General features: G+C 33.6%; 1 protein-coding gene across 1 annotated transcript in view; it reads left to right on the forward strand.

Moving 5' to 3' along the window:
• The first annotated feature begins 4,739 nt into the window (after nt 1-4,739).
• Nucleotides 4,740-19,678, forward strand: part of LOC132698314 (uncharacterized) — an 83,475-nt gene continuing 68,536 nt past the window's right edge. Inside the window, exon 1 of the mRNA XM_060664309.1 lies at nt 4,740-4,883. The gene's annotated coding sequence lies outside the window, so the exon portion shown is untranslated. The remainder of the gene's footprint in view (nt 4,884-19,678) is intronic.

Here is a 19,678-nt window from a genome sequence, read left to right on the forward strand (position 1 = left end):
GATACCAAAGGCGCACCATCAACAAGGCAATCAGTAAACAACAACAGCCGCAGCAGAGAGTGCAGGACGAGACCCAACGAAGATCGATCGCTGTCCTGCCATACATCAAGGGGGTTACTGACAAAATCGGCCGAATATTACGGAAACACGACATATCAACGGCATACAAACCTGACCATACCATCGGAGCAATACTAAGAAACCCAAAACAAAAAATTACTCTGGAAAACCAAGGAGTATACAGTGTAGCATGCGGATCGTGCAGCCTGACGTATGTGGGACAGACCAACAGAAGGATTTCAGCCAGGCTCGAGGAACATCGTTTAGCCATAAGAAACAAACAAACAACATCTGCTTTGTTTCAGCACCAACATCAGACAGGCCATAAAATTGATTTCGGCACTTGCAAACAAATAGCTAACATTCCTGATTTTAGGACTAGGATTATACGAGAGGCCATCGAAATAGAAAAGTCCGGACACCTCAATACGAGAGACGACGCTCTGCATTTATCCAACACGTGGAGAACGATAATCAAACAGCAGAGCGATGCGCAGCAGCCAACGGGGACATCGCAACTACGATCGGGCGAAATTAACAACGCGACAATTCAGGGGGCGGAGCCACCTCCCCCCACGCACAAGCAGCACCGTTACCATCTCCGGCGCAGAGTATAAATACCGCACGCACCGCCGATAACCTCCCAGTGTTCGAAGTGTTTTCGGAGCGCGAGCATTGAAGATGCCAAGTGAGATTTTGGCGAAACGTCTGCAGGATTCCAGTCGGATGCAAGATTTGCAGGATTCCAGTCGGATGCAGGATTCCAGTCGGAGTTCAACGAGCGAACGGATGATATCCCGGAATATAGTGTCATCACATTTTTCCATCCGTGAATCAATACGTGAGAATATATATATATATATATATATATATATATATATATATATATATATATATATATATATATATATATATGTATATATATATATATATATATATATATATATATATATATATATATATATATATATATATATATATATATATATATATATATAATAAAATAATTTGCTCTCTCGTTTGCTGCTGTTCAATAGGGAACTTTTACAACATTTAATCTGAAAAATATTGATTATTAATGTAAGTTTATCCTATTTAAAGAAGCACAGTTTAGAAAAAAAATAATTTCGTGGTACTGTGCAACAAATATAAGCAATTAATGATTTGAAAATTTAAATTTTTTTGAAACGCGCTGTCATTGGCTGTAACCGGTTGTGACGTCAATTCGCTCCTTAGACTACGCGCCAGGTACGGTAGTAGAAGGTTTTGAAAATAACCGAAGTCGATTTTTTAAAAGGCCAATCTGATAATTTACCTTCATTGGATATGTTTTAGGTTTTTCTTTTGCTGAAGTTCGCGGTGTTAAAGCTAAAAGGTATGTTCATAGAAAATTTAGGCAACAATTTTAAACCAATATAATACAGTAATCAGCTTAAAGTTTTCTAGTTTTTAAAATTCAAATTGTTCAACAAAAAGGATTTTTTTAAACTAGTAGAAACCTAAACACTGATTTTAAAGTTTATTGGTAAGTATATAACTCAAAGTGTTCTTTATTTTATATAGATCAGGAAGTCATTCCCATGAAAACTACAATAGGATGGGTGCAAGTTCGAAGAGTTAAAAATATTTGCACAGTTAAGGTTAAAATGGCACCTGAACATAATGTTAACAAAAGACGACGGCTTTTATTTTCTGACCGACGAATAAAAAGTTTATCTGTACTGTACTGTACTCAAACGAGTTGTAATATTGTTTTGTGTTGCTTTCATTATTATCATGTAAAGCACACTAAGCACAAATACAAACTGTCGTTGATTAAATAGAAACACATTTTACACCATCCAAACATAAAAGTAAATAATATAATTGTAGGCTTATAACCTGAGAATAACTCTATAATATGTCGCCGTATCGATTGAAAAGCAGCGGTTTGACGTCACCATCATTCCCGCGCATTTAATATCGTTTAAAACGAATAGCCCAATATCACAATTTGAAATATTTATTGCAACTTAACTATTGGGTTTTGAGTTTTGATATTTGGTATGAATTATTTCTATACACACACACACACAAATGAATTAAGGAAATAAAAAAAATGTTCGACTTCCCTATTAATGAACTACCTTCATTAGAAAAAAGAGGTTCATAGTAATTTGTTATGTATTTCTATATTATTATATATATTTTTTGAATTCAATTGCTTCTTTAAGTATTGGTATTATAATTTTCTGACGGACAGATCCCATGTCACTCAGTGAAAATTGTACCCAGAAATTAATGTTGGTAGAAAAGGTTTAGTATGCAACAATGTTGATAAACATCTTCAGCTACTCTTGGTTTCCCCATTACTAAAATTACTAAAAAATATCCAATTGTATTATAAAAGGATAGGATACATTTTCCGAATGAAAACTGAACGACTTGTCACTAAATAAACTTTGTTGATAAGACGGATGCAGGTTATTTTTAGATTCGCCTGTTTACTTATCATTTTCTTTAGGTAAGAATACTTAGTTCTATGAGATATAAAGTTATTGCAAAAATTTAGCAATTGGTTTCTTATGTTAATGGTAATCCGGGTTGAGCTCCATTTTAATCAACACAATTTGCAAAACAAACTAATATGAATGAACCAAACTTTATTTCCGAAGAATATATCTTAAATTAATGCTCCGTTATCGAAGACAACTTTAATTTGTTAAGATTCCGATTGTTTTTAATATAAGCAATAACTCGGGTTCATTTATTATAATACCAGTTAATTTGCCATATCTAATATCGTCGTGTTTTGCTTATCTCTTAAACCCACTGTTCTCCCACGCAACTTTATCCCCAATCACTAACAATCCGTCGCACATCATTGATTAATTTTTGTGCTGTTTTCAAAAATAGCAGGGAAATACGATTCCCCTCACAGGACAATCCTCTTATATACATAGAGTGGAAAAATGAAATGAATTTTAGCTTTCCGTAGATATTTCGATTGAAGTATCTGTGAGCAAATATTTTTTAAAGATTAAGCTTCAATATTTGAAACTCTTGATTCACTTTAAATTGTAAAACTGAACATTTGATTGTAAAATATTCGCAGATCAGGATGATTGGACGAATTGAGGGTATAGACAGCTTAGATATTTAGAAAAATTTCCTGACATTTCTCGTTTGTGTAATGATGTAATGATGTACAAACGTAGAAAGGAACCTCGTTTATCTTCCCAATGTTCTAGAGAAAGTTAATTTTTGCAGTCTTTTCTTGGAATTATTGTTTTTATTGTTGAATTGGTGGAGGCTCTAAAAATTCAATTTGATTGCGTATTAAAAGTGAGTTTCATGCATGCATAAGTGAGTTAATAAATACCTAGATATAAATTATAGTAAATAAAATTATATGAGATTAGTAACCAATATGGGACATATGGATTTATAAATTTCTGGACAATTGAATTTGAACATTCCAGGGATATTCGGATTGAAGTAAATGGGAATGAATTACTTTACAAATGTATTAAGTTTAAATGTCTGATGGTTTTGTTTTCCTTCAAAATGTAATCATAATAATATTGTTATTAAATGATACGAAATATTCTCGGACTTCTATCATCGGTGAGAATTTTCGATAATGATGTATCTCTCTTTCTATTGGTCTAGACAAATTTTATTTTTTCAGGCTTTTCTAGAAATTAATAAATTTATTTTCCAATTGGTGGATGCTCAGATATTTGGAATGTTATCCTTAATATTTTCAATGAACGTTTTTAAGATGATGTATGTACTTTACACACGCAGAAAAAAATTACATCTTCCTTTCTTTTGCCCTAGACGAAATTTACTTTAACAGGCTTTACTTGCAATTATTGAATTTATTGTCCAACTGGTGGAGGTTAAAAAAATTACATTTTTGTATACTCTTAGGGTCACAGATTTAATTACTTAATAAAAGTTAAATACTAATTTAATAAGTATAGAAATACCTAGTTATAAATCATATTCTAATATTGTAAAATGAAATTTATTATACACTTGAAGATTACTAATTTCAACTTTTAAAATGTTTACAATTTTAATAGCAATAGCTTGATTAATTTGAAATAGTTTTTTCATTCAATAAATTCAATAGCTTATTATATGGTCAATCTTTATAAGCGAAGTTATGCCGACTGTAATATACATGGTGTTCCATTAAAAATTATATTAAGGTTTATATATCAGAAACTTAATGGTTTTTTTATATGTAACATGTAAAAAACTTGGCTACTTTTTTCATCAAATCACAATATGCACAAAGTTAAGAAAAATAGCTTTCACCTGCGCATTGTAGTCTCAATATTTTAATATTATATAATTCCTTGTAGTAAATATTATATTTAAGTCATTTTTAGTAAGACTGTTTCTTATTTTAACTTTTTTCCGGCACCAGATTATTTTTTCATCAATATTTTATAACTAACTGACAACTAACCCAACTCACCAACCAAATGGAAAGGCCAGTGAGTTTATAAGAGAAATGCCTAAGAAAATGTGTTTTGCGAGCCCACCTTAATGGTATTTTTTTAAACATAATGTCGGCAAGCTAATTTTCCTCCTCTTTCTGGAGCGTTAAAATGCGTGTGGCAAGATCGCATGCGTTCCATCAACGTGACGATTTTGTTGCTGGTTCTGGCGGCAAACGCGCTCTTACCACCGAACTGATCGAGTGAAAATTCAGAGCTTCCGCGTCGCGAAAAGTTGCCGACAAACTTTCACTTATACCAAGTACCGTTTTTTTAGAGTTACACGTACGATGCGGAACATTTGGACTTTTGGATTAATGAATATCTAAGGTAAGCTAACCGTTCTCGGTTCTGGTTTTCGGTGAGGACCGCCAAAAAAACCATCAATTTTTTTAATTTCTGTTTATTTTAAGGAGCGAATTTGACTCTAATGTGATGACAATTACAAGCATGCGTGTTGCGTTGACCTTTCGACGATAATTTTAACTCGTTTACGTTTAATAATTATCAACAATCTCGTTTTCTAAACAACAGCATAAACCGAAATCAATTAAGTTTATTGTGATCAAAGGTTTTTCATATCAAATACCGAATGCTTGATTTTGCATTTTTTTTTCATTGGACGTCGAATGTTATATACGCATTATAAACATGGCTATCTAAAGTGTGCAGTTTGTCTATGACACTTACGAAACACCTGTCATAGGCAGCAAATCATTTCAATGTTATAAAAACACACTTAATTTGTTTAAAAAATTTCTGATAAATTTCATTTCATATTTTTCATATATTCTTATGGTTCATATGAGAGTATCGATGCCAGCTAACCTTCGGTCCCTCCGCGATCCATATTTTCGAATCTAATAATTTATGTTTTGAATTGTAAAGTAGGATATTGAAATTCAGTTTTTTTTTCGTTATGGAGTGGTCGAAGGACTGTTACTGGTGTCACATATTGTTTGATGAATGTCTATGTTTGTTTGTTCAAAAATGCGAACTTATACCGTATAAATCCGTCGGTATTTTTATTTTATATTTTATTAGGAGAAATAGCAGTCAATTGGCAAATGTTGTCGATTTTCCATATCCTAATATTATTTTCAATATTGCCTGGCGCCTAATTTATTCCTCCAGAATAAATATTAAAAAGAAATCAATATATTGAAATACATTTTTAAATCCTTTTATGGGACAGACAGTATTTATTGTAGAGCGTTATGTTAACTGAACTTAAATGTGAACTTAAAAAATTACCCCTAAATCAAAACTAGTCACTGGATAGAATATTAACTCAATTATTTATAAAAAAGAATTCTAAAAGGGTATCACAGAACATAATACATTCCTTTCAGGACTATCAGAGTAAATGTGATGAATACCTGCAAAAATTTGATATTGTTTTGGATAGGTATTGATAAAAAGAGGTTAAAGTGGTGCGCAGAAGAAGCAAAACTAATCAACAGATGGTATGTTAGGTAAACTAGTAGCAAAAACTGAAATGAATCCGTTTAAGTGAATTGGTGCTATCCCAGAACATGTTTTGATGAAAGGATGGTCCTGTGGTGATTTAGATACAGAATTTTAGTTGACATTGATTGATTTAAAAATGATTTTTGATATTTAAAATTTAGATGTCGAATTTGCTTCATTGTTCTTGCTGATTTTTAGAATTTTGGGATCTGCGAAGTGTCCTGTTTCCAAATATTTATTAAATAGTTATATAAAATGATTTTGTGCTCTTTAGTACGTGGAATGGTCAGTTACTATTACCGTACTTTCAGTTTTCATACCGAAAAAAAAAAACATTCATAAATGTTTGTTTATTTTGGCTGCCAAGTTGGACTTATTTTATGAATAAGTTGTCGTTTCATTTGGATATAATTCCTTTGGTACAGTTCATAACGTTGCCCGATAATTAACTTAATTAATTAACTTAAAATAAAATAAAATCTCAATGGTTTAAATCTCGGAATTATGCGCATATGGAAACTGATACTTTTGAATGAAAATATTTCTATTGCTGTAGTCATTAACGCAAAATCTATTCGGGAGCGGAGATTTAGATTAATCAATTTATATCAGTTCAATTATTATCAGACGAAACCCACAAACAGCAATAAATTAAGAGTATTTTCCGCGGTAAACATCCAATACAATAAAACGATATTCGAATGGCATAAATAATCTGCATTTTCTCTAATGTGTTTATCTCCAGTTTGAAGCCACTTTGCATTGTGCAATCCGATCGGTTTGTAATGCCAGTAATTGTGACGTAACAATAAAGATTGAATTCAATGCCGGTGTTTTACATTCGGGGTAAGTGACAAGGCACAAGCCAATTACAATATCATTGAGTTAACTTGCAATTACACATTCAGTAGAATAATGTGAACCAAATGTACCTAATCAAACAAAATTCCTGAACCCTACGAAATCTTTAAGTATTCGTGAATTGTATCGAGTACGTCGTATGTAAAAATTGTTGCCGCTACTTTTATAATAGTTCGACGTGACTAGAGGTCACTCGGCTTTGGTGTTTGAAGTTTGACAAGTCGTATCCATTCCTGATAAGTTTCACTAAAGGTATTCTGCGGTCCTTATATTGCATCACATAATGAGTCTATTCCAAACTCGTACTTACCTTTTATCTGGTCCTTATATCTGGAAGCGAGGATATTATCTGTTTCATCTAAAGGAGTATGAACAAAGAAATGCTAAGCTTCTTAAATCTAAATCATATTCCTCCTGACAAACAAACCGGTTTTATTACTGATCATACTTATTAGAGTGATATGTTAGACGTTATAGGCTACATTTTTAGATATTGTTGAACTTTATTAAGGCATTTGAGGTGTCTTTGTTTATGTGAAAGTGCTCGAAGGATTTAAGGCTATATTTTGTCGGACAGAACAGGTTGTTTACAATCAGCTGCAGACATTCTCCGATCTTGTGTACTTGAGCTTTTTGAGTGTTTTTCGTCACTCCAACAATGACGTTTATGCGGATGACATTAAAATTTATTATTCCTCATCATTTATTTTCTAACATTGCAACTGATCAACTCTTAAAGCTTAACCGCAATAAGTTTTCAGTAAAACTTTCTGGAAATGATAATTATTTAATTCATGCAATTTTCCGAATTTAATCTGACTATTGATTCACAGCTGCGGTAGTGCAAAATAAAACTTGTGACTGAAGTGGCCTTTATAAAACTGGTTGCATCTCATTCAATCTATGTGAAAAACGCGTCACAGTAAAGAATTATTTAAAAGACCATATTCCCTATAATACAGCCGTTTATATTAACCTTAACTAACTAAACTAATGAAAACTATTAATATTCATCGGTATGACTCAATGTTTAAAACCAATATCAAGAAGCAGTTATTGTGATCCCAACTTCTTACAGGATATGTGGCCCTTTGTTCAGGTTTCCACTTCTTTTGTTTAGAAGCTAAATAACAACGGATAATGCATAATGTATAGTGCAAAATTCTGTGTATGTACCAACTTTTCTAACTTTTTTGAATTCTAATCAGTACCGGGATCTGATAACTGCCCAGAGAAGACTTATCGTTGACGATCCATTTATTTGAATTTGGTTACTTAATTACATATAATTTCAATGGTTCGAACAATAAATGTATTATTATTATTGTTACACCATATTTGGTAAATAATAGGTAATATTTTTGAAACATTTTTTCATAATTGTGATTTGTGTTCTTTTTAACCATCGGTAGTTTACGACTCAACTTTTAACAATATAAAACGTCTGATAACAATAATAATAATAATAATAAATATTGGAAACCCATTATTTACGCATGAAGTTTGAAAACTTATACTTCGCGCTTTTCCTTTCTTACAGAAAACAATACTTAAACATGCTGGGCACTTTATTGGTTATAAAGAACACATTAGCATCTTTTTGTTTATGCGGGGAGCAGTAAGCAAATAATCCAGAAAATAGTGAAAAATACCAATACCAATAAACACTTAAATAAAAACTTAAAAATAACTGATAAACGATGCTCGATAGTGGGTCCGGTATATTGGTTATTATGTTGTACGAAAGAATCGGAAAACTTCAATAACGTGTAATGAAAAGTTGAGGGCTGCGAACTTTGGTCGTAAGTTCAAATTGTCCCGTTATATCCGCTGTTTCCTAAAACCCAGGGGACTCCTCTGACTTGAATTTTGCCTTCGACAAAAAAAATCCGATCCAAAAGTAAGTTGCGGTTTTGAGGCCGAAATCGTACGGCAAGGGATTTATTTTGTTTGTATAACGTAAATGCCTTTTTGTGCTTTCGCTTTTGCAAGATTTCAAATGCATTTACGACGTTTTCGGTGAGAAATTTGGATTTCGTACGGGGCGGGCCAAATTCGACTTCTTTTGGAGGTTTTTGTGATAATTTCAAATACGAAATCCTCATCTGTAAAAGTTGCTGATTTAAGAAGGATCTATTTGATTGTTTTTTGGAAAAACCGTCTGGTGGCTTTCGTATTATTCAACATTCAGTATTTTATTTCATTTCTAGACGCCACATCAAACTTGCTGAATTACATACACAAAGTTACGTGCCTTAAAAAAATAATTAATAAAAAAGACCGCTACTTAGAGTCTCAGCCCGGTAACTATGCTCTATTATAGCGCGATACGGAAATTTTTGTTATTACACTAAGAGCGCAATTCGTTAGCAAGATATCATTGATGAAAAAGAACTAAAACGTCATAGGTAATTAGGTAATAGCGCTACCTGCCCGCAAACATGCTACAAAACGTTTATAATGTATTGTCACGTGAAGATAATGCTAATGGTTACTTGTTACCAATAGCTCACGATAAACAAGGTATCAATATTTGCTTGTTCGATAACATAGTTAATTTCGCAAGGTACTGCATCATAGCGGCCCGACATTTTCTCGAATTCGTAGCGAAGTTTTGATTTTTTCTTCTTACAACTCAAATTATCATATATTTAAATTTGGAAGCATTGTTGTTGATATCTGGGTCCTATCAACTTTAAAGAAATTTTTGTCTAACGGTTTTCTAACTTAATGAGACTGTAACTTGCACCCTCCAAAGTTAAGGGACATTAGTGACGTCAATTTGAATCAACGCCAACTATTGACTCTAACATAGTAATGACAACAGTTTAAGATTTTTTAAATTCTTGCATAAAATTTTTGACAAAGTTACTTAATGCAATAGTAAATTATGCAACAAGCGCAGTAAACTGCATTTGAGCCCAGCAGAGCGAGTGTTTAATAAACGAGTGAATTAAAAAATTTACCGAACGTGTTGCATACTATACTTTTTCTACGACCGTTAGATTTTGGGTACATTTTCGCAAAACAACACATGATATGGCGGTCATAATTGACAAATGTCAAATTCAAGGCGTGGAAAAAATCCGAAATCATCCGATTGCTCCCAAACCCGTGCGTTAAAATTCCGGAAATGTCCGAATTGGCTCGGCTTCGTGGGAAACGAAACTGACGTAGTAAAGTGACGTTTCCCGCACTCTAGATCGGTGCGTAATTGGGTATTTTACAGACGGTTTTTAGAAAAACTAATTTACTTACATACTTATATCCCAAAAGGCGACGTCTAGATTAATATCTTGATCTCAGTTACACAACATGAACCATTTGTCGAATATTACAGGAATCATAAACAACAAACAAAATACTTTTTACAAAACTTCTAGATTCCCCCTGAGTCGGTTTTTGCTGAGTTGAACTTGCTGACGTTTCGCCAATCATCCTGTTGGCTTCTTCAGAGCTTCACTGAAACTGGTTCGTATTTTACTCTGTACCTGCTGAATATTTTTTGTTCTAATTTGATTGTGTTAAATGGATTTTCATCAAGTAAAAGTCACCTCAGTCCAATTACTTACACGGTCTCGTGTAATAACTCTATTGCCGCTGATATTAATAATAGACGTGGGTGTATGAGTTTATAAGTTAATCTGACCGGCCTTTTTACATATGGCCACTAGATATATACAGGTCCCGCCTATGTTAATAATACAGGAACCTGTCACTTCAAGTCAACTAACAAGACCTTCAACAGTCTTTAACTCAGTTTCGATTTGGCTTTCTTGCCGCAGTATTTTCACAAAATATGGCCTCGTTAATGGACTCATTAATTGCTCTGTTAAGTGCGTGAAAATTTTTCCCGTTCTTAGGCCACTATATTATCCACCCATGCTGGCGTTTGTGCTCTTGGTGGTGGACTTTACTTAATGTTTTAATATAAATGTTGTCGATAACGATACGCTTCTGCTTTTGGCAGTAATAGTAATTTGGCAAGCGTGTTGGTGTATAAAACTAAAGCAATTTGCATAGCAGATAATGGTTGCGATATCTTTGATCACGTTATGAATACTAAAGAGTCTTCAAAAAATAAACCACTTTTATCGACCATTAAGTATTCAGGGGCCACGATGTCGACAAAATGTGTTAGTGCCGTGAGGTCTCGCATTTTTACAGGCATATCCGCTACGTTTTCAGGGTTCATGGTTGCTGTTGGTAATAACGCGTGCACGTGCAAACTGCCCGGCGCAATTTTTGAAGTAAAAATATGATCGTCGTTTTTCTATCATTTTCTAGCAGTTTGATAAAATACGCCAGAAATTCCTCTTCTATTTAAATGATTCTACTTATGCTGATAGTACAGGAACACTCGTCATTTCAAACCAACCAATAAGCCTTAGCCGCGCCCAACTGTCAATATGGCTGCTGATAATTCGCCAATTCGACATATCTATTTTTACGCCAGCATTTTCATAGAATATGCCATCTCTCTATGTTCTGGGAAAACGAGCTAAGTGTGTGAAATCGTTTAAAAAGAAAATGTAGCAAAAAATACAATTCGTTCTGAATGAATGAAAAATCCCTGTAACTATTTCAGTATCTGTTGAGTTCCAAATTTCGCTTCCTCTGCGTTTTTAACAACCATGGTAAATTGGATAGGTGCGCTCCGCAAAAATGGCTATTTTTACCAAAAAAGATAAAAACTTTGTTAAGGTTATTCCGTTATATTCAACAAAGAGACCTACTTGAAAAACACGAAAGTAAATGCAATTGTATAGAAACATTTTGTTGTGATGGTAAATTTAGCGGCTATTAATTAATTACAGTTTTCGAACGCCGAAACGTCGAGGTTTAAAAATATTATTATTATGCCAAAGTTATTTTAAGTATTTACTTATTTCCAAGAGTTTATAAACGACACACTCGTTACTGGTTTTTAAACTTTGTCGGGAACTTTGCAGGAGTCAATTTAAAGTACCAATACTTACACAAAATAGTTTTATTATAACTTTTCTCGAGGCGGATGTTCATATCGAGTTACGGAGTGATAACATCGTTAGCTGTAGATAAACTAGACGTTTGCTTTGTTAAATTTTTCATGAAAAAAATCGCCGAGTTCCAACACTTCCATTAGTAATCAGCGTTTTCTCGAGTTCGTGATAAATGCGCCGTTTTTCGGAAAAGGTTAACGGGAAATTCGGTGTCGATATAATCAAATGGAATTAATCTAAAACTGCCAAAATTTGAAAAAAAGACACAAGACACAAATGAACCTTTATTAACCTAAATCCTTGTCCAAACATATTTTATTAGATTTATTGATATTGATTAATCCATAAATTTGAACCCTTTCGTATTCATAATACTAGCGCATGCCGTTCGCTGTGTTGAAAATTACCACTCTGGATTAAAAATTCTGTTTCACGAGAAGGCGTTTTAAATTTAGAACTCAATCGGAACTTGTTCGATAGATTATGGAATCGTTGCAGGGATTTTTCATTCGGAACGACTTTTAACCACGAATTTTATTTTCTAATCATCTTGTACTACTAAGATCCACAGCGATATTAAAAATTCCGACAAAACTGCAAAAATATTCAACAAACGACAAAGTTACTTTCTTTTTCAACTCATTTTATTATTTAATATTGGTGTGCTAGTTATTTTGCTAAGTGGCAAATTCTTGCCTAAATAGTCGAATCTGTTTAATCCCCCTGTGGGTAACTTTTGATCTTGAACCCAAAATTTTTTAATTTGCTTTATACGAAAATATGATGTATTGGTATATTTTTGTGTAGAAACGTATTCTTATAAAAAGGAAAATTAATATTTAGATATAGCACGTTGGTGATAGAGACAAAAACAATTTAAAATTCTCTGGTTAAATCAAAACACTGTTTAAGATGCTAAACGAATAGGGAAATTATTATATTATCAGTATAAACTAAACTGAGTTTTTAATTAGAATTCAAATATCTCGAAAACGATATATTTAATCGAAGTAATGATAGTCTATCTTTTTTATTTATAAATAATCTCTCTATCATAATTTAATTTAAATTTATGGCATAAAATAGCGAGTCCATGTTGTTTTGTCGATATCTCAGAAACAACTTCAGGAGGTTCGGCTCAAAATCCTTATTTTCACTAGTTTAAGCTAGGATTTGTTTTTGGCATATTTATTAGGGATCACCCCGTATATAAAACGAATTTTGCGCATAAAAAAATGCATGTCAATGAAATCAATAGGCAAGTCTGTGCAGCAACATTTTATAGTTTTAATTCTTGGTAAACTTGTTAGTTATAGTATTGATAAATTATTATGTGGTGAAATATTGCTTTACATACCAAAAATATCATTTCTTACTGTAACATAGAACATATTGTTTAATTCAAAATACATTAATGCACAAAAATATTTGAAGGAAGATTAAAAAATATTAAACAGAAAACTTCTACTTGTTTCTTATATATTAACACAAAAAAAATTAAAAAACATTCTGTAATGGATAATACAACTTTTATGAATTTAGAATATTTTGATTATATAATTTTTGGGTGCTGGTTTCTTCTCATTCATTAAGCTCCAACACAGGATGCGTTGTCTATGCTTTTTATTTAATTTTAAAGTTTTAAAATTAGACCTTGGAGTTGGCTGAAAATTTGTGCGCAATAAAGCCAACAGCCAGAAAATTCGCCGGCTTGGATCCCAAAAACGACTAAATTAAATTCTGCAAAATTTGGTAATGCGGGTAGACTTAATTTATTCGCCTCAAATTATTTCAACGGCGCGAGCTTTGCGCTGGAATGAAAATTTTCTTTCTCTCTGTTACGTTGTGCTTGTACCATTGAGTTACCACTTTAACAAAAACTCACGAGGTAAATTTCTGAACAAGATATTTCAGTGATAATCTCTGGGGGTATAAAATTTGAAATTGAATTGAATTTTTTTCTCAATTACAAAGCAATGGCAGACAAAAACTTGGCCTTCTACGAAATAGAAACTGACTGCATTGAACCAGTTCGAACTGGACACATGAGGCGCCATGCGGTTTTAGCATCTTAGATAATACAAAATGAAGCTTATAGTGCACCGAGTCTTCATAAAAGAGTGGTTGCAGTAGTTTCTGAACTTGTTGCATACTATATTATTATATACTTTTATATATATTTTATATTATACTTTTACTGTACTACACTGTACACTGTACACAGACAGCGTCATTCATTTTCGACTTTGTATTTAAGTGAGTTTTCCCTTCAGATTGCTAATTCAAGTCTTCCTTATACAAGATATAGATCACTTGAAACTACATTGGAATGAATAAGCTGAATCTTAAGTTTAGGTTGTTTAGTTGGGTTTGAAAAATTAATATAACTTCTAACCCCCACGTGCCTACCGACGAAAGTTTGTAGGCAAGCTTTAATATAACTTCCACAACTTGAGTAATACGTTTACAAACACCTCGAGGAGTGTTTCCCATATTGTGTAGACTATAACTAACGATTTCCTTTCAGGTAAATCGCTATGTGACTTCGATGCTTTTTCACATATTATTCTGAATGCTAACCGCATATTCGTTTTGATTTTATGATCTATTTATTATCGGTAACCATTTATGGCAATTCTGAAGGAATGGTCGACAGGTAATTACATTTCTATAAATAAATTGTTACTAAATTGTTCACTTTTTGAAATACGGAACTGTTTTCTATGCTTTTTTTAGTGTTATGCTTTTCAACCCAAATGGCTGGCAAGTCAAATAAAAATCACATTCAATAAAACCTTATATTCATTACGAGTTTCCATTACATTTATTTTATTTTAATAATTTTTTTTTAATTCTTTATTTGTTTATACCAGCAACGTTATTCAACCACCTGCGTGAAGCAGACCGAGTATAGAGCAACAGGAATTAGATAATTGGCAAAAAAAATTCTAACATAAAAAATTGACAACAAATCCGCTGAATACGCGAAGAGCAATCTCAGTGAAATGTTTTAGAAATTTATTTCCTAATAATTTTTTTAATGACTCGTATTATCTAATTATTATTATTTCCATTATTTACCATATTATTGTATAATCTCATTGCAATGTACACAAGGAAAGTTAGTCTTTTCCGAAGGGCATAAGTGCTAGCGTTAATGAGCATATAGTTTACATACAACTCAAAATCCATAAGTTTATTACCTTGTAAATAAAGAAAATATCAAAGCACTGGCTTCTGGACTTCAATGATTGCAAGGGATGATATAAGTTTTCATTATACGAGCGAAACGAAAATTAAGAGCGTTTATGAATTTTATTTGGACACTCTTCATTCGATTGACGTAAATATGGTACATCGGACTCCAAACTGTTCACGAATACTTCAGAAATTTTAAATTACGCAGTGGATTCCATATGATAGCCTCTATATGGGACTCGAATGTCAGTTTAGAACACAGAACAACTTCTAAACTTTTAACTACGTAATATGTTTTGATTGTATATTGTTTAATTTAAAATTCATATTTGGATTCCTCATGGGGTCCAGCAAAGGAAAAACTATTTAGTGACGTGTATCAACATTTAAGTGGAGGCGATTAAGATTCTGTGCTCAGGAAATCCGTCTAAGGCTGTCGGCAGATTTGATATGTCTAAAGGCTACTTCACGTTATTAGAGTACAATGAATACGTACCGTGAAGGTCCATAAAATAAGGTCCTATATCATATAAAAATAAAACAAAGAGCAAGCAAACTCATATTATTCCATTAAAAGCGACATACCTAGTCCTATCTTGCACATAATAATAAGAAGCCTTCCCTGCAGACCGAAATGTCCAACTATATAATAGTCAACATATGGTGATGAACATTGTTAAACGCTTTGGAAAAGGCGGTAAGACCAACGCAACGTCACGGCCATTCTTCATTGCTTCATAGGTTCTCTGAACGGACGAGATTAGTCAAAATCGACCTACCCTTGTAGAAACCATATTGAATGCCAAGGCAGCTTCAAACAGAACAGACTCAAGAACTTGTAGTTTTATTTCATAATCAAAACTAAAGTTAATTTAATTTTAATTTCATTTTAACCATATTTTCAATTATTCAGGTTAAATCTTGTAAATTGAGAGATAACATCCAGTTTCGTTCTTAAACCCACCATAATCAATATACTAGCAACTGCTTGAAATTTAAAAAAAAATAAAAAATCAAGTTACGTCTAAGTTTTTTATTTTTTACTATCGTAGGCGCGGTATTTCACAATCTACACGTAATCTTAGTAAGTTTAGAAAAATCATCCCGTGACGTGCGAGCTTCATTTAGATTCGATGTAAACACTATAGTCCGGGCCAAATAACGTTTTTAATGCAAAGATATCTCTCCTGTTAAGGTTGAGAAACTAACCGAAATCGACCGGCGCGCTACCTACATCGGCAACTTGAACTGCAAGAAAAGCATGGTCAGAAATGTTAACACAACGAGATTATCGTAGTATTTTCTCCTTATCAGCCATCTATTAGCAGGGACTATATCAGGTTGAAAGTAGAAGCCACTGAGACCGTTCATCTCACAATTGGCTTTATTAGTTTAAATTCTCGTTTCTCTCGGTTTACAGTAATTTTATGTGGCGATAAACTAACTTAAACACTGGCTTCTTTACGAGTGTTTTGTTTCGAATCGCATTAAGGTTAATACCTATAACCCCAATTGTTGCGCAAAGTACATCCTCGATTTATCGGGAAATTTAGTAGATTTACGCCGATCACAAAAAGACGAGTAGATGCAACAATTTCGGCTAAGCGGCAAACAAAAAAAGAGATCCTCATTGTTTATACTGATCCAAATGCAGTTCTCCGTTCAGTTATCCTTATGGAGCAGTAAATATAATTTTATGGTATATGGTAATTTAAAAACGGAATAGAAACTGGTATATTTTTCAACAACGTCGCAAATAATGGGCGTTTTTTTTTTTTTTCAATTTATAGAACTTTAAGTTGGCATTACTGTTCAAGACGGCGACCGATTTAACAGCAGTCAAGTGATTTATTCTCAGTTTGGTTTGGCAATTCACCATGAATAGACTCACGCGTGAACAACGCTTGCAAATAGTGCAATTTTATTTCGAAAATAATGGTTCTGTGCGGAATACGTATCGCGCACTACGTCCATCAGAGCAGTTAATTCGATTAACCATGGAACATTTTCGCACCACGTTTACTCTTATTGATAACTAGCATCGCCGGAGACGCCGTACGGTGCCTACCATCGAACACAGGAATTGGATCTGTGTCCATCCACTTTATGGAAGATTTTGCGGAAGGATCTTGGTATACGTGCTTACAAAATCCAACTCGTGCAAGAATTGAAGCCAAACAATCATCAAGTAAGGCGTAGATTCGTCGAATGGGTCCAAAACGAAATTGCCGTTGTTCCCGATTTTCATAAGCGAATTTTGTTTAGCGATGAAGCGCACTTCTGGTTGAATGGCTACGTCAACAAATAAAACTGCCCCATTTGGAGCGAAGCTAATCCTCAAGTGTATGTCGAAACACCGTTACATCCAGAAAAACTGACTATTTGGTGCGCTTTATTGGCTGGTGGAATTATTGGTGCGTATTTCTTCAAAAACGATGATGGCCAGAACGTTACAGTCAATGGTGATCGGTATAGAGCTATGATTACTAACTTTTTCATTCCTGAATTGAATAACCATGACGTGCAGGAGATTTTGTTTCAACAAGACGGCGCAACATGTCACGCAGCTCGTGCCACAATCGATTTATTGAAAGACACGTTTGGTGACCGCCTAATTTCACGTTTTGGACCTGTGAACTGACCTCCAAGATCTTGTGATTTAACACCGCTAGACTACTTTCTGTGGGGCTATGTAAAGTCATTGGTCTATGCGGATAAGCCACAAACGCTTGACCATTTCGAAAATTGGACGTCCAGATTGGACTACATCCGCGCCAGCCGTGGCGGTCATATGCCAGAAATCATATTTAAAATGTAATGCCACAAGATTATCTTTCGGATAAATAAAATTTATGTCAATCGAATAATCCATCGTTGTTTTATTGCAACTTAAACTTCAATACATCGAAAAAAAAACACCAATTAATATATTATGTAAAGAGTTTGATTTGGCACGAGACGGACCAGTGCTTAATATACGTGTGACTGAAGTTAATCAAGTTGTTGCATACTATACCTTTTCTTTTTGCAAAACTGCAAGAGGAGGGATTTTCAGTGCATTTCTAAGCTAGATTTCGGTGCAATAAGAGGCGAAAAAGCAGATTCTGACTGGGATCTTATCGAAATGGGCAACTATTTGACTCAGAAAGGGGGTTTTACATCGATATCAAATGGTTTATAAAGGTTTGCGTTACTGTAATGCCCGATGACGCCTTTTTGACTAGTATTTGAAAGATATTGACATGAATATGTAACTATTTGGATCACAAAATGATACTTTAAGCTGATACGATTGAGTAACAAACGTTAAAATACCTTGGCTAAAATCTACTGAAAACATCTGATCGCTCAGTATGTGTGTGACTACAATACCGCAAGCAATCGTAGTTTGTATCTGTGTGTCCATAACCAAAGCCATGGACTAGTAAATAAAATCATCAACTAATTATTTCTTTTGGACTCAAGGCTTACCTCAATCTACCTTTCGTTCAGTATTCTTCTGTATTTTTTTTCCTAGTCCACTTTTTTTTTCCTTTTTTTTCTTCTTCTTCGCCATCTTCTTGTTCTGACTATTCGTGTTCCTGCCCTGCCTTGGTGGCGAACGGTCGTTTTGCTCTTGTGGTCCACAACGCAAGGAGAGCAGATAAGCAATTCGTTTAATTTTAAGCGTTCTGTGTTGTTTCTTTTTCCCTAATGTGATATAATTTACTAAACTTTAAAGAGTAAGTGCAGATCTTTTGGAGGTAGCCTTTGGATCAGCTCATACTGGACTGTACTGTAGAAGGGGGAGCGCTTAACCTATAAGTACTTTTCTTCTCTTCGTGTGCACAATGACAGCGGAATAAAAATCTGTCACAAATAGTGGACATTATTTCTTTTGTTTTTTTTGTTCGTAAGCGTCTATCCAAAATCACTTGTTTTATTTTTTCAAATTTATTGTTCAATTTTTTTTTAAATGTTAGTATTTGCAGCGACCACTACTCAGCTGTGATAAATCTAGTCCTTTTCCGACTTTACTCAGTACGTTTCCTTTTTTTTGCCACCCTCCCTCTATCTCTTAACACAATGCGTACACCGAAGATGCGTAGGTAGCGTCTAAATTTGTATGCTTTTTTTTATTATCTTTTTATATTAATTGGTACGAATTCCTTTTGGGAGCACGGGTTGCTAGCGGAGCAAGGCAATTCTCCTGTGAAATATATATTTTTTTTAATGTCGACCCTGAGATATGGGAGGTTGCAACGTATTAAAATGACAGGGACCAACATTTTTTTCGACTCCCTATTCCTACAGCTTTATTATTCATTGCTGCGAGCCACTTCGGGAGTTTCTGGTAAATGAATCATGGGTTTGAGACGACCGGATGTTTTTAGTGATATTTTGACGTTTGTCCCTTTTGATGGTTGCTCCACTCGTGAGTAAAATAGCGTTTATCAACTTGTGGCTTAGTATACTATTAAGGAATTAACGAAACTTTAGAGATAATTTGTTATTTTGTTGCCATCTCAATTTGATATCTTTTTATAAGAAATTTTATTTTTTTGCCAACAAAATTTTGAGCACCATTGTGTTCAAAACACAAAATTCAATCCATTCAGTGCATATCATATGAAT

This window comes from Cylas formicarius, unplaced genomic scaffold (genome assembly GCF_029955315.1).
Source record: "Cylas formicarius isolate icCylForm1 unplaced genomic scaffold, icCylForm1.1 PGA_scaffold_2__14_contigs__length_35257938, whole genome shotgun sequence".
Classification (NCBI taxonomy): Eukaryota; Metazoa; Arthropoda; class Insecta; order Coleoptera; family Brentidae; genus Cylas; species Cylas formicarius.